We start from the raw sequence: 11,993 nt of genomic DNA, 5'->3' as shown, positions 1-11,993 counted from the left end.
TGAGTATTAATAGCTCAGTGTAGGGTCAGAGTGACAGCTTCCCGCACCTGCCCTTTTTGACGCCCAGGTTCTTATTCTGTGTAAAGGAAGAACCAGGTCACATTAGGTATTTAAAGGTAGCATAAGTGAAGGATTTTATTGGGCGATAAATGTGGCTCTCAGGGGAAAGGGGAGTTAGAAAGGGGATGGTGCTGCCAGGCGCAGTGGCTCAAGCCTGTAATCCCAGCACTTTGGGAGGCTGAGGCAGGAGGATCATCTGAGGACAGTAGTTCAAGACCAGCCTGGCCAACATGGTGAAACCCCATTTCAACTAAAAATACAAAAAAAAATTAGCTGGGCATGGTGGCGGGCGACTGTAATCCCAGCTACTTGGGAGGCTGAGGCAGGAGAATCTCTTGAGCCCAGGAGGTGGAGCTTGCAGTGAGCTGAGATCATGCCACTGCACTCCAGCCTGGATAACAGAATGAGACTCCGTCTCAAAAAAAAAAAGAAAGGGGATGGTTCAGCAAGAAGGTGATCTTCCCCTGAAGAAACACCATCTGAAGGTAGCTGCATCTCTCTGTAGGCTTTAATGCTCATCCGCTTGTATCCCCAACGTTCAGCCACTTGTATTCTGATGCTCAGCATCTTGCATCCCCAACCACTTGCAGAAGCTGCTTGTGTTGCTCTGCCAGCTGGTCTTTTTATGGGCCCAGGGTAGGGTGTGGGGAAGGCCAAAAGGGCAATCATTTGGGCAGAAAAATGGGGTTAGCTGTTTTCACTTAGGGCCAAGGTTCCAGGCTTGAGGGTGGGTTAAATTGGGAGCCCAGCTGTTCTGAGTCATTTCCTTATTGCTGGCCAACAAGGTAAAACCCTGTCTCTACCAAAAATTAGCTGGGTGTGGTGGGGGATGCCTGTACTTCCAGCTACTTGGGAGGCTGAGGCAGGAAATTTCTTGAACCCGGGAGGCAGAGGTTGCAGTGAGCTGAGATCGTGCCACTGCACTCCAGCCTGGTGACAGAGCAAGACTCTATCCAAGAAAAAAAAAAAGGAATGGGCACACAGATGCCTCAACAGTTGGCAACTGAGGGACTTTTCCTCCTGGGTCGTTATCCATCCATTCCGATTATGGAAACATTCCTGCTTTCTAGAGCATTAAAGGAGAATCACCAAGAGGATATCAAGACAGGTGGTGATAAAGCCTTTTGTGTATAGTTGTTCTCACTATTGGGTTTATGCAAATAGAGATATGATAAAGATATTTTTTGGCCACTTTAGGACAGATTACAAAAGAAACCACAAAAAATGCTGTGGGACAGAGAAGTCACTAAATTCCTTACCTTAAGTGGTTTAAGGGAAATGTTTATGTTTATAGCTAATTGCTACAAGTCTAACTAAAACCAAGGTTGCAGTAGCTCAATGTGTAGAACTTATAGATAAGTCAATTTTTGTAACCTTGCTTTTTGGCTTTGGTTTTAGGCTTATGTTGCCTAAAACATTTTAAGGATTGATGCATGCCTGCCCACCACCATGCTCATCTGGCCTAGGATGCTTTAATTGGCTGTAAGTCTTTTGGCTCTGAATCTCACGTCCATAGGAGTCCCACCTAGGTGCTGGGTGGACCGAGGCAGGTAGCTCCACCACCCTGTCATCCACATGAGACAAATTAAAACTTTGGCCATTGATGCTGCTTCTAGCATATCCTGGTGAACAGGGGGAGAAATGAGAAATAACAGTGAATTTCTAAGCCCCCTAACTGAAGAAACAGACCCCCTGTTGGTCAAGAGGGACCCCCAGTTATCCTTGAAAACTGAGTTCTCAAGGAGAACGAGATGGTGGGCCGGGGGGTCCACATACTTCATTATACCCCCTCCCTTGCTAACCACCATTAGCCTTTCTTCCTTAAGGGTGAAACAGAAATCAGCTCTTTAAGAATCTACCACTCATAGCAACCAACTGCTTGACGCTGTTCCTCCCGTCAGAGTGGCCATCCGACACTTGGACACTCTTATTTTTTTTTTGTTTTTTGACATAGAGTCTCCTTCTGTCACCCAGGCTGGAGTGCAGTGGTGCCATCTTGGATTAATGCAACCTCTGTTTCCCAGGTTCAAGTGATTCTTCTGCCTCAGCCTCCCAAGTAGCTGGGATTATAGGCATGGGCCACCATGCCCAGCTGATTTTTGTATTTTTAGTGGGAGCAGGGATTAAACATGTTGGCCAGGCTGGTCTCGAACTCCTGACCTCAGGTGATCCACCCACTGGGATCAGGAGCTGGAATTCCAGCTGTGAGCCACCTTGCCTGGCCATGGCCACCTTTTATGAATAATAAAGCTCTCCCTTCCAAACTTAAAATAAATAAGTAGTAAAATAAATTATACATACCATCAGAACACTGTATATAGTAAATACACACATATAATATGTATGCAGTTGAAAAATATTATAGTAATGTTGACAAAAAGAGTCAAACTGTAATAGATGTGAAGAGATTTATTCTGAGCCACATATGAATGACCATGGCCCATGACACAGCCCTCAAGAGGTCTGGAGAGGCCGGGTGTGGTGGCTCAAGCATGTAATCCCCGCACTTTGGGAGGCCGAGGCAGGTGGATCACGAGGTCAGGAGATCGAGACCATCCTGGCTAAAACGGTGAAACCCCGTCTCTACTAAAAATACAAAAAAAAATGAGGTGGGCGTGGTGGCGGGCACTTGTAGTCCCAGCTACTCAGGAGGCTGAGGCAGGAGAATGGCGTGAACCTGGGAGGAGGAGCTTGCATTGAGCTGAGATCATGCCACTGCACTCCAGCCTCGGTGACAGAGCAAGACTCCATCTCAAAAAAAAAAAAAAAAAAAAGGAGGTCTGGAGAACAAGTGCCCAAGGTGGTTGGGGTGCAGCTTGATTTTATACAGTTTAGGAGGACATGAAACATCAATTAAATACATCTAAGAAATATATGGCCTGTCTGCTGGGTGCTGTGGCTCACGCCTCTATGCCCAGCACTTTCAGAGGCCAAGGTGGGTGGATGATTTGAGGTCAGGAGTTCAAGACCAGCCTGGCCAAAATGCTGAAACCCCCATCTCTACTAAAAATACAAAATTTAGCCTGTGATCATGCTACACACCTTTAATCCCAGCTACTCAAGAGGCTGAGGCAGAAGAATTGCTTGAATCTGGGAGCTGGAGTTTGCAGTGAGCTGAGATCGCACCACTGCACTCCAGCCTGGGTGACAGAGCGAGACTCCATGTCAAAAAAAAAAAAAAAGAAGAAAGAAAGAAAAAAGAAATACATGGCCGGGAGCGTGGTGGCTCATGCCTGTAATCCCAGCACTTTGGGAGGCCCAGGTTGGTGGATCACCTGAGATCAGGAGTTAGAGACCAGCTGGCCAACATGGTGAAACCCGGTCTAATATTTGTAAAAACACAAAAATTAGCCAGACATGATGGTGTGTGCCTGTATTCCCAGCTACTCTGGAGGCTGAGACAGGAGAATTACTCAAACCCGGGAGACAGGGATCACAGTAAGCCAAGAGCACACCACCGCATTTCAGCCTGGGTGACAGACTGAGAATCCGTGTTAAAGAAAGAAAGACAGAGAGAGAGAGAGAGAGAGAGAGAGAGAGAGAGAGAGAGAGGGAGGGAGGGAGGGAGAGAGAGAAAGAAAAGAAAAGAAAAGAAAAGAAAAGAATAGAATAGAATAGAATTACATTGGTTTGGCTCAGAAAGGAGAGACAACTGAAGGGTGGGGTGCTTCCCGGCCATAGGTAAATTTAAACATTTTCTGGTTGACAATTGGTTGAGTTTGTCTAAACACTCGGGATCCATAGAAAGGAAATGGTCAGGGTGAAATAAAAGATTGTGGAGACCAAGGTTCTTTTAAAGTCTTATAGTGGCCACCCTTGGAGTCAACAGATGACAAACGTTTACTATTCAGACCCTTAAAAGGTGCCAGACAGTTCATCTCTTCAGGATTGGGAGGGCCTGCAAGAAAAAGATCTAGCTGTGGTAATGGAGATTCTTTACAGATGCAGATTTTCCCCCATAAAGGACAGCTTTGCAGGGCCATTTCAAGATATGGCAAAGAAACATGCCTTGGGACAAAATATCTTGACTTTCTCCTCTGTCACAGGATGTTATGCCAGAGTCAGATTGGAAAGTAAGTCGCCATATACAGGGCTAAAATAAACTCATCTGATGAGAATTTATGATTTCGGGGCATGACTCTGTAGACTCCTTAGGAATTTGGGCAAGATAAAAAATTCAGACCTTAGTCCTCAGTAAAATGAAGGCATATGTACGTTCCACCCACCTTAGGGCCACCTGTCTCTCCACTCTTCTCCTTCCAATCCCACCCATCTATGTGTCTTCCAACAATTTATAAAAATGACCAAAAGGACAATGAAAATGGTTTTAACATTTGAATATCAACCAAACATGCATGATTGGGCCAGGCGCAGTGGCTCACGCCTGCACTCCCAACAACTTTGGGAGGCCGAGGTGGGCAGATCACCAGAGATCACAAGTTCAAGACCAGCCTGGGCAACATGGGAAACCCTGTCTCTAGTAAAAACACAAAAAGTAGCCAAGCGTGGTGGTGCACATTTGTAATCCCAGCCACTCAAGAGGCTGAGGCAGGAGAATTGCTTGAATTCGGGAGATGGAGGTTGCAGTGAGCCAAGATCACACCACTGCACTCCAGCCAGGACCACAGAGAGAGACTCTGTCTCCCAAAAAAAAAAAAAAAAAGCATAATTAGTTGAACATTTGAATTTAACGAATGTATTTAAAGAAATAAATAGAATAAAAGCACCAGAAAATGATCATCTTAATTGATACAGGAAAAATATTTGAAAAAATTCAATGACTCATTCAGGATTTTAAAAATATTCTCAGCAAAATAAGAAAATAATTCCTCAATATGAATTGCTCAATGGGATTACAGGCACACACCACCCACCTTATCAGTCAGTCCCTTAGTAAATTCCATCAGTGTTTGTTAGGATTAGGGTGGAAGTCAAGAATTCATTCATTAATGCCCTCCACAGAGAATGAGTTGTGCTAATGTGTGACCTTCCTTCCTATTTTTGAGTTTGAGAGAGGGAAGGGTTCAATCTGCTCCTGAGATTAGACAGAAAAACAGAACCTGAAAGCTTTATGGTTCAGAGATCTTTGTCTGGATCAACGTTATCAAAATGAATTCTTGACTTGCATCCTTATCCCAACACTTTCAGTTTCATGATTAGGATATCCAAGGGATTGAATGGACACCTGAATTCACAGGCTTAACTGAGTGGAGCTTCAGAAATACAATCAGGCATCACCCTCTGATGGGAAGCTGGTGGTTGAAAAGGGGAGGTGTGATGAGAAAGGTTCAAGAAAGCTTGTGAGCACCCCCAAAAGAGACCCAGAGCTGTGGTGCCTGGAGTTACTGCTTGGTTCTCCACGAGATCCGAGCACACTGCAAAGTGAGTCCAGATCTGGTAAGTCAGGGACCTCCACAAAGGGCACTCCTATGACCCACAGTCAGACAGTCCGGATGATGACATGGAGGTCAAGACGACACAGAGAATTCTCCTGCTTGTTTTTCAGATGAACAGATGTAGGCTTTGATTTTTCCTCTAATACAGTTTTATCTACACTCCAAATATATAGCTACATATATATTTTTGTTTGTTTGTTTGTTATGAGACAGAGTCTCACTCTGTTGCCTGGGCTGGAGTGCAGTGGCACAATCTCGGCTCATTGCAACTTCCACCTCCTGAGTTCAAGCAATTCTCCTGCCTCAGCCTCCTGAGTAGCTGGGACTACAGGTGCCCACCACCACGCCTGGCTAATTTGTTTTGTATTTTTAGAGAGACAGGGTTACACCATGTTGGCAAGGCTGGTCTTGAACTCCTGACCTCGTGGTTTACCTGCCTCAGCCTCCCAAAGTGCTGAGATTACAGTCATGAACCACCAGGCCCAGTCACTCTCCAAATATTTTATTTCTGTTTTAGTTTATGCCATCTCAAAGTTCTCTTTTATTTTACTTTTTTGAGACAGACTCTTGCTCTGTCACCCAGACTGGAGTGCAGTGGCCTGATCCTGGTTCACTGCAACCTCCACCTCCCAGATTGAGTGATTCTCCTGCCTCAGCCCCCCTGCTATCTGGAATTACAGGCGCCCACCACTATGCCTGACTAAATTTTGCATTTTTTTTCCCATATTGCTTCAGGGCTTGATAAGCAATTTTTTTTTTTTTTTTTTTTTTTTTGAGACGGAGCATCACTCTGTTGCCCTGGCTGCAGAGCAATGGCACAATCTCAGCTCACTGCAACCTCCACCTCCCAGGATCAAGTGATTCTCCTGCCTCAGCCTCCTGAGTACTGGGATTACAGGCACCCACCACCACACCTGGCAAATTTTTGTCTTTTTAGTAGAGATGGGGTTTCACCATGTTGGCTTGGCTTGTCTCTAACCCCTGACTATGGGATCTGCCTGCCTCGGCCTCCCAAGGTGCTGGGATTACAGGTATGAGCTAATGCACCCAGCCCTAATTTTGTATTTTTAGTAGAGGTAAGTTTTCACCATGTTGGCCAGGCTGATCTTGAATTCCTGACCTCTGAAAGGATCAACCTGCCTTGGCCTACCAAAGTGCTGCAATAACAGGCATGAGCTACTGGGCCCTGCCACATTTCAAAGTTCTTTTTTTTTTTTTCTCCAAGAAGGAGTCTCACTCTGTCATCCATGCTGGAGTGCAGTGACACGATCTCAGCTCACTGCAACCTCCAACTCCCGGCTTCAAGCAATTCTCCTGCCTCAGCCTCCCAAGTAGCTGGGATTACAAGGCACGTGCCACCATGCACAGCTAATTTTTGTATTTTTAGTAGAGATGAGATTTTGCCATGTTGGCTACATTGCTCTCAAACTCCTCACCTCACTGCAACCTCTGCCCCCCAGGCTCAACTGATCCTCCCTCCTCAGCCTTCCAAGTAGCTGAGACTCCCATGATGCCTCATACCTGTAATTCCAGCAACCTTGAAAGGCCAAGGCAGCCAGATCACATGAGGCCAACTCCATCTCTACTTAAAATGTAAACGTTAGCCGGGCATGTTGGTGCACACCTGGGTGACCCAGCAAGACTTTGCCTTAAAAAGGAAAAAAAAAATTATTTGTGCTTTGTTTTATGTCATTTCAAAATTCTTAACCAAAGAATTAAAAAAGAATCCAATTGCACCAGGGACAGTGGCTCATGGCTGTAATCCCAGCACTTTGGGAGACCAAGGTGGGTGCATCACCTGAGGTCAAGAATTTGAGACCAGACTGACCAACACAGTGAAACCCCTTCTCTACTAAAAATACAAAAATTAACTGGGCATGGTGACATATGCCTGTAATCCAAGCTACTCAGAAGGCTGAGGCAGGTGAATTCCTTCAGCCCGGGAGGTGGAGTTTGCAGTGAGCCGAGATCACACCATTTTACTACAGCCTGGACAAGAGACTCCGTCTCAATTAAAAAAAAAAAAAGAATCCAATTAATTAATATCTCATTCCTTGATATTTAAAGTTTGTAGATTGTGTGCCCTTAATTTACAGTTTATAGACTATGCTATTGTGATTTTAATTTCTTGAGACAACGTCTCACTCTGTCACCCAGCTGTACTGCAGTGGTGTGATCATTGCCTCAGTGCAACCTCTGTCTCCTGTATTCAAGGGATCTTCTCACCTCAGCCTTCTCAGTAGCTGGGACTACAGACCCACACCATGAGGCCTGGCAAACTGTGTTTTTAGTAGAGATGGGGTTGTACCATATTGCCCCGGCTGGTCTGGAACTCCTGGACTCCATGTGATCTGCCAGCACTTAGCCTCTCCAAGTGCTGGGATTCCAGGCAAGAGTCACCCCACCCAGGAATGCTATTGTGATTTTGAAAGATAGGCTTTGTTTTTTACTAAAATTATCAAGATATTCTTTCCACCAGGTTCTATTAAATTTTTTTATAATGATGGGTTCTCACTTTGTTAGCCAGGCTTGTCTGGAACACCTGGACTCAAGCAAACCCCCCACGTTGTCTCCTAAAATCTTGGGATTACAGGCATAAGCTACCATGTCTGGCCCCATACACTATTTTCAAGAGTAGAGTCTTTGTTTTGAATGTAGGATCCATTTCTTCCCCTAGACTCAATCCCAAAGTGTGTTGTTGTTATTATTATTATTATTATTATTATTATTATTATTATCATTTGAGAGAGGGTCTTTCTCTGTTGCCCAGGCTGGAGTGTGGTGGCAAAATCTCAGATAACTGAAACCGCTGCTTCCCAGGCTCAAGCCATCCTCCCACCTCTGTCTCCAGAGAAGCTGAGACTATAGGCATGTGCCACAATGCTCAGATAATTATTTAATATTCTAGTAGAGTCTAGTAGACATGGGATACCACTTTGTTGCCCTGGCTGGTCTGGAACTCCTCGGCTCAAGTGATTGTTCTGCCTTGGCTTCCCAAAGGGTTGGGATTACAGCTGTAGGCTGCCATGCTTGGCTTCTCTTCACTTTTTTTTTTTTTCTTTGAGACAGAGTCTCGCTCTGCCACCTAGGCTGAAGTGCAGTGGCTAGATTTTGGCTCACTGCAAACTCTGTCCCTCGGGTTAAGAGATTCTCCTGCCTCAGCTTCCCAAGTAGCTGGGATTACAGGCATGGACCACCACACCCGGCTAATATTTTGTATTAGTAGAGGTGGTATTTCACCATGTTGGTTGGGCTGGTCTCGAACTCCCGACCTCATGATCTGCCCACCTCGGGCTCACAAAGTGCTGGGACTACAGGCATGAGCCACCACGCCCGGCTAAGAAGACATTTATGTTTTCTCAAAAAAGTGGAGATCTGAGCTTCAAAGATCCTTGGTAACACTTCCCAGTGTTATCAGTTTAGTGGAGCAGTGGCTAATAATTCATGGACCCTATAGGAGTGCCTTGCCTGCTCTTTAGAGGTTGGGACATACTCTTCTTGGTAGCAGAAGGGCAGAACTATGCCTCTGTGGCCACTTATTGCAGAATGGAATTGGAGTAAACTGAGGGCTCTTTCACACATGCTAGAGAAATGACTTTGGCCCTAGGAGAAGAGGGGGTTGCAGGGGATGGGCCTGAGAAACTTGCCTTTTCACTGGATTGTCCTCTAGAGTTTTTCCTTCCAGATTTGTCAGAATGAGCCTCCAGTCCCCATCCAGGCTCCTGGAGCTGGCAGGGAAGAGCCTGCTGAGGAAGCAGTGCTTGACCATCTTCACCCTGGATGAGCTGCCCAGGGAGGTCTTCCCTCTGATGTTCATGGAGGCCTTCAGCATGAGACACTGTGAGGCCCTGAAGCTGATGGTGCAGGCCTGGCCCTTCACCCACGTCCCTCTGGGGTCCCTGATGAAGACACCTCATCTGGAGACCTTGCAAGCTGTGCTGAAGGGACTTGATACACTGCTGGCCCAGAAGTTTTGCCCCAGGTGAGGTGACTCAGGTGGCCTGGTGGGAAGGGTCCAGGCATCCAGGGAAGGGACAGCAGGCTCAGGAGGAGTGGTGGGGTTGGGGAGCTAGGGTGGCTCAGAGGCTTCTGATGGTGCCCATGAGAGGCCTTGACCATTGCCCAGATCCTGTGGGAAAGGACTGCTCACCATACAGGGTCCACTGAGGAAACAGGAACCTGCTTTCTCCCAGTGGATGGTAAAGGTTCTTGAAGTGAGAACCAGGCAGAATAAAAGGGGAGCAGGATGGAGAAGAGACAGAAGGAGGAACACTGAGGACAGGAGCAGCTGATTGATGTCCTGGATGTGGAGTGAAAGCTCAGGTCATGGTGGGTCCTTGCCTACATTCTGAGCTTTTCTCCTATGTTACTCACAGGAGGTGGAAACTTCAAGTGCTGCATTTGTAGGATGTTGATGAGAATTTCTGGACCGTATACTCTGGAGCTAGGCCCCTCTCCTGCTCCACAGAGTGCGTGAGTAAAAGGCAGACAGTGGAGGACTGTCCAAGGATGGAGAGAGCACCAGCCCTTGAAGGTGTTCATAAACCTCTGTCTAAAGAAAAGTACTCTGGATGAATGCCTGAGCTACCTCTGTGGGTGGATCCACTACAAAAGAGGTCTAGTGCACCTGTGTTGTAATAAGGTGCAGAATTACTCAATGCCAACTTCAACTTTCAGAAATTTATTGAAAAGGGTATACCCAGACAGTATCCAGGATTTGGAAGATAGGAGAAAGTGCTCTCTGAATAAAACAGGAAAGTTTTTCCCCTTACCTGAGCCAGATGAGCAATCTTCGCAAACTCTTTTTAGCCTTCGGTTATGACAATGAGTTATATGTAAGCGGCCAACAGCAGTTAGTTCCTGACTTGGACTGTCCATTCCTCTGCCTGTACTACCTTCAGATGCTTCACATAAGAAAGGTCAATAGTATCAAAGAGCACCTGGAGCACCTGCTCAGGTAAGAAAGGATGGTGAGCTTTCTCTGCAGACCATACCATAGACTTTTATTCTTTTTCACAGTAAATGCTAGTGGGCATCTACCGTGTGCCAGCCACTGGTGATGTCACAGGGAAAGGGACGCTAGAATGTCAGCGCCTTATGCTGTTCAGTGCTCTATATCCTGAAGTGGGTATCACAAGACCGCTCAAATAAGGGTAGAGAGATGACCTGGGGTAGATGCTACACAGAGAGACATGTAGGGAGCTAGTTAGTCAGGGGTTCAGATCTAGGGAGGGTGCATTTGTGAATTCCTTTTTAGGAAGTGTATTTGAAGTTACATGATGAAACTTACACTTCATACAGAGGAGAGTATGAAAGAAGGGAAAGTGCATCAAACCTGTGTGTTTCACAGTAGAAGCTCCATCTACACTGCTTAGTAAACACCAATGATCCTGTCTCTAATTCCCTGTCTGTAAAAGGTTCTTTTGAACCCCAGGAAAAGTAGTTGACATGGGAAAAGCGTGCTTCTTGGATGGAGGTGAGGGAGTAGGCAGGAGAGTGGTATAAACTGATAGGTGGTTTACAGATGCAGGCATGTCAGGGAACCTTTGCAGGCAGGTGGCCCTAGCAGATGTCCCTAGACCTTGCTCAGTTGAGTTCTTTGTGCACATCTCCCACTAGGCTTCTCTGACCCAGAGATGAGGTTGTCTGCTGAAAGATGAAGTAAAGAGGCTTTAAAGATTTTGTGGCCTTGAACCAATCACACAAGCAAGGGTGGAAGGACTGAGCCTAAAATGGAGCTGCCCCTGAATGATCTGAGTCTTCATCAGGCAGCACCTTGCATGCGGGCCATCATATGACGATGGCAACAAATTTGTGTTTGGGTGAAACAGGCTTCCCCATTGCAGTTACTATAACACCTGTGTTGTAGTAAGGTGCAGAATTACTCAATACCACTTCAAGTTTACCATTGAGATTATTTCCCTCCCCCATCCTCTAACTGGCACCATTGAGCATAACTAATTTCTTGTTCTCCCCAGGTGCTTCAAGAACCCCTTGGGGACCTTTATATTCTGTCATGCTTACCTAGCTCATTGGGACATGGAGTGTCTGTCTCAGTACCCAAGCCTCAGTCAGCTAAAGGAGCTGCATCTGATTCATATCCTAATGTGAACCACCAATCTTGAGCTCCTTGGAGCTCTGCTCAAGAAATTTGCTGCTACTCTCAAAATCCTCACGTTAAAGGACTGTCAGATCCAGGACTCCCAACTCAGGGTCCTCCTGCCTGCCCTGAGCCACTATTCTCAGCTTAACACCTTCTAATTTCGTGGAAATGAGACCTCCATGAATGCTCTGAAAGACCTGCTGTGTCACACAGGCGGGCTGAGCATGTTAGGCCTGGAGTTGTATCCTGCCCCTCTGGAGTGTCTTGACAACAGGGGTCATGTCAATTGGGAGATCCTCACCCCAATTCGGGCTGAGCTGATTCGTACACTCAGGGAAGTCAGGCAGCCCAAGAGGATCTTTTTTGGTCCCGTCCCCTGCCCTTCCTGTGGCTCATGGCCATCTGAGAAAGTGGACTTCCATCTTTGCTCTTAG

The 11,993-nt window shown here is 46.3% G+C and overlaps 1 pseudogene; it reads left to right on the top strand.

Moving 5' to 3' along the window:
- Positions 1–9,151: 9,151 nt before the first annotated feature.
- LOC129060486 (PRAME family member 17-like) lies at positions 9,152–11,993 on the top strand (annotated as a pseudogene).

Source organism: Pongo abelii, chromosome 1 (genome assembly GCF_028885655.2).
Source record: "Pongo abelii isolate AG06213 chromosome 1, NHGRI_mPonAbe1-v2.0_pri, whole genome shotgun sequence".
Classification (NCBI taxonomy): Eukaryota; Metazoa; Chordata; class Mammalia; order Primates; family Hominidae; genus Pongo; species Pongo abelii.
This window is presented reverse-complemented; position numbering and strand designations above follow the sequence as displayed.